Here is a 5,250-nt window from a genome sequence, read left to right as displayed (position 1 = left end):
CTAAAACACTATTCAGTAATTTGATCATATCTGAAGCTGTAGATCTTGAATTTTAATTTGGTTTATATGGCTATAAAGCTAAGAAATAAGCCTAAAACATTTACGGGAATGCAAGACTCAATTATGCTATTTGGAAGTTCAAATCTTAGTAACAACAGAGAAGTCTGAATTTGTCCTGCAGCCCAGACACTGTTCAGTGTTTAACCCATATCTTGAGTTTTAGAAGTCCAAACGACCTCAATTATTTTTTGTTGGAAAGCTAAGATAATTTTCTAGAATTTTCATGGTCAAGTCTGTTCAAATTTGGACGCTAGGAATGATGTTTTGTTTAGAAAAGAAATAAGGATTGTCATAAAGTCAAGATATAGCCACCCACTCAACAATTAATCAACAAATCAATAGTTTTCAATTTTGACCTATAAAAAGAGGCATTTGCTATGCATTTAGGCATCTTGGTTTTCATATCAAGATCATATTCTTTCTCTCTTTCTTTATATTTTTGTAATGTTTAAGTTTTACTTATATTAATCTCTTGTTTATGTTTCTCATTTCCTTTCTTTTACTTAATTAACTTTTCTCTTATTTAAGTTATTATCTTTTTTATTTATGTTTCTCTATTTTATTATGTTTATTATGTAAATATGAAAATGTTACACTAATGGTGTAAGAATAAGTATAGTATAAACTTAACATGGACTTTAATGTTTGATACTAACATGTTTTGTATTTGTTATCTTTTTTATTTTTAATACTTTACTTGTTAAATGGTTAGTCTAGATTTGTGTTGTATAACACTTGATACAACAAATACTTGACACTTTCATAACCCAACCATATGGTATAACCGACACTTCTGCTATGAAAGGAACTTGATTTGTTATTAACGTAAATTATAATCATGAATACTTGACAATATTTACAAATATTATTATTATTCGAATAAAATAACTAATATAATTATGTTAATAATAAGATAACTAATGTAATCATGTTAACTAAATACCTGATAATATTTTTTATATTCCTATTAAAAATAAATCCAAGTTATGAAAAGTTTTTTTTTTTTTGTATTTTTTAACCGATTTAGAATTGTTTTAAAATTAGCCATTGGTTTATTAAGATTCTTAAACGGTTTTAGGTAAAAATATATTAAAAATCTTATATCCAAAAATATAACTTTCCATTAACCTTTCTAGTCGTTGAGGTTTATACCAATAGACAATACATTGTTTATATTGTTTTTCAAATAAAAACGTGAAGGACATATCATCAAACATATTCCCTTAAACGTTTTAAAACCATAATTTAGAAGGCACACGCCATGCCTTCTCTATTGGGCTAGGCACGAGGACACAATCCTACACACCTGATCCTTTATATGATCTTTTTTTTTTTTTTTTTTTTAAGATTTTGACTGAAATGAGATACAAATAAAATACTTGACATTATTCAGTTTGAGCATAATTCTTAAATAATGTTATAGATTTTATGAGAATATTGACAATTTGTTTTTGTTTTTCAATATATACCTAACATGTAAAAAATTAAAAATGTATTCTTGAATATTCAATGACAATACAATTTTCTTACGTTATTTTTAATATATTTTTGAATGATTTTATCTCATTAATTAATATTTTTTACTTTAATCACACATGAAATATTGGGATATTGTTTTAATATTTTTGTTTTTATAAAAAAAATAATGTTTCTAATTAAAAAAATACTTTCATTAAAATAATAAAGAGATGCATTAATAAGGAATATAGAGATTAGATTGAAGATATACAATTTACCAACTTTTTTCAAATGATTAAAGCTTTTATCAAGTCTTTATTTTAATTGTGCTTCCTTTTATTCAAAAAACATGTTGATAAAAAAAAAAAATTAAGCTATTTTTCAAAACAATATTTTTCTATTTTTCTATTATGATATCATCAATTTATTTATGAATAATTACATAGTGATTTAATATGCATAATGCTCAAAATAATTTGATGATTAATATTAAATAAAAATAAATTATTTATTTTCTTAATGCTTTTATTATAAATTTTATTCTATTTCTTTAAATTTATTGTTCTCGCAATTTTTTCATATATTTGTTTAAAAATGATCAATTCATAGTTTTTTAATTGAAACTTTCTTTCATGAAAACAATTCTGCTTATAAAAGACTTGTATATTTGTTTTATCAAAATAAAAAAGAAACGCGAGAATAAGAAAAAACAATTGATAAAAATTATATATTTTATTTTTTAGGTTCAAATCATTATATTTTTTTTTCTGAAAGACCTTTTCTTAATTATGTTTTTTTATTTATTAAATGAATTATGTAAAAAAAATTCTTTATCGAAAGAAAAAATATAACAAGGATCAAGAAAGAAAGTTTTGATGAAAACAAATACATGTCTCTTCTATATTTATTTTTTGTATCTTCTTTAAAATTTTATTTTTATCATCATATAATTAAATAAAAAATAAATTTTAAAAAATAAAGTTGTTAAATCTAGTCAGGCTCATGATCTAGGTCATAGGTTAAACAAGTTAACCTACATTGATCCATGTTAAATTAAAACATTGTTATTTTTTAATAAAAAATTTAAATCAATTTCATTTTAAAAAGTCAAATCAAGTTTTGACCCTAATCAAATTATAAATTCAATCATCAAGTTAATTGAGTGGATGAACATTTTTTAATTTAAAACCTACCTTGGATTAGAGGTCAAATTCCTACATTTGACCACTGGACTAAATTTAATTACATTATTAAAAAGTTTTTAATGATAGTATGCAACGTAACTAATAATAAGTGTGTATAGTTTATGTGCATTTACGGGTGAACATTTTGTTAATTATGTAACGCAATCATATCTTTGTCTATTTATCATATAATCACTAAAATAAAAATGACCTTTTTTCCAAAAAAAAAAACTTAAGACACTCAAACAAGTATTTAATTTAAATATAAACCTGTATATATGTACTTTTCTACTGTTCACGTTATTTATATTTTACACCAAATTAATCCTAACTATTTTAAAAAAAATCGATGGTAAAAGATATTTTTGGATAGTTTATATATCAATTGAGACTGGATTTTTTTCTTAAAATGATCTTAAAAAACGACATTCACATGTTCATTGTTCATTTAGAGGAATTTATTACACCTAGTTGTTATCTCAAGGTTCAAATCCAATAAATCAATGAAAGCAGCATAATGGTGTAAAAGTTTTATATTTGTGCCAGATTTTCTTAAGGAGTTTCTTATTCTATGCATATTATGTATAAAATCTTTCCATACATGTTTTAATAATATATATATATATATATATATATATATATATATATATATATATATATATATATATATATATATATATATATATATATGCATGGTAAATGATGACATAATAGTAATACAAATGATAACAATGATGGAGTAATAACCGTGATGATACTAGCAAAGTAGTAGTTAGCAATAGAGACTACAACAATGGCTTGTAAGAAATAAAGGTAATAGAATGATATTTATTATAATGAGATTAAAGGATCATGATAGTTAGTGATGTTGATAAGGTAATCATAAAGGTAGCAATAACTATGATCTACAACGAAGAAGAGATGGTAGCCATGGAGTAATGATGTGGTTAAGTGATAATAGTGGTTTGTAGAGGAAGGGTGATAATGATGATAACAGAATAAAATGATGGGTGGTGGTTGCGATAGCTAAGAGGAGGTTGTAGACAATGTGATAATAATTAAATTTAGTAGATCGTGAAAAATTATGAGTTGATTATTATTGGTAAAATATTTTATGAATTTTAATTTAATTTAAAAATAATTTTTAAAAATAAAATTTATTTATAACAGTAAAAATATTTCACACTGATTGATTTTTTATAATTACAAACATAAAAGATAATATATGCAAAAAAAACCCTCTAAATTAGGTCATCATTTGCAAATAAGAGAAATATTTAACTTAATTAAACATAAATATAATTAGCACAATATATTGATACAAAATATAAATGAGACCTTCCAAACGTTTTTAGTTTGTCAAAACAACTTGCAATTATCCTATTTCTACATCTATTTTAATAAATTGCTTTTTTTTTTTTTCATTTATCCAAATGCAACTTTGTGATTGAGTTTTTTTCTTTTCTCAATTACTGATCATTTGAATCCTCTCTTTTAAAAACAACTCAATTAATTATTTTTTACCCTATTTTTAAGAAAATACATTAAACATGCATTTTAACATCCTAGATGTCAAAACCCCTCCCTTTTGGTTTACAATGGAAGGGAACTCGTTATTATGTCATATAGGTAATGAAAGTGATGGTCATGAATCCAAGTAGCCCAAAACTCAAAGGCGATAAGTTAGAAATTGACTGCACGAGCCTACCTTCTCTAGGTACGGGTTCTGTCTTGCATCCCATAAGGACTAACCATCCCAAGCTCAGCTTTTTCATGATAGGGCTCGATATTGGGCGTTAGATACCTGGTATCCTGGTAGTGGATTCTAGATAGCAGTTCTGAAACTACTAACATGATAAGAAAATTAATATTTTTTTTAAGTATAAAAATATTAAAATAATAAATAATTTAACCAAATTAAAATGGAATTATAAAAAAATTAGACTATATAAAATTATAAATAAAAAATAAAAAAGAGTGGAAGAAATTTTTTGAAATATAATATTGATATAAGGATTAAATAATGATAAAATAATTGTCAAAGTTAGAGAATTCATTAATGATATTTCAAATAAATATAGTATAAACTCTTTTTATTATTCAATTAGAAACCATACACAAAGGAGGTTTCAATTGAATTATAAATTATCAACATGATTATATTAATTATTTTATTTGAGTAATGTCAATATTTGTAAATGTGGTAAGATATTCATGGTAATAACTTATGTTAACAATAAATTAAGTTCCTTTCATAGCACAAATATTGATTATACTATATAAAAAGATATGAAAGTGTCAAATATTTATTGTACTAAGGGTTGTACAACACAAATCTAGATTAATCGTTTAACAAGCAAGGTATTAAGAGTGAGTAACATAACAAATACAAAACATATTAGCATCAAATATTAAAGTCCATGTTGAGTTTATATTATATGATACGACTAAAAGATTGATGTCTTCTCCCAAGTGCAGAAGTGTCGAAGTAATAAATAACCCAGCAAGACCGAGGTCGAACCACAGGGAGGTTAATTGTATAAATTAT

The sequence above is a fragment of the Populus euphratica genome, unplaced genomic scaffold (genome assembly GCF_000495115.2).
Source record: "Populus euphratica unplaced genomic scaffold, PopEup_1.0 scaffold1472.1, whole genome shotgun sequence".
NCBI classification, from domain to species: domain Eukaryota; kingdom Viridiplantae; phylum Streptophyta; class Magnoliopsida; order Malpighiales; family Salicaceae; genus Populus; species Populus euphratica.
Note: the sequence above shows the minus strand (reverse complement) of the source record.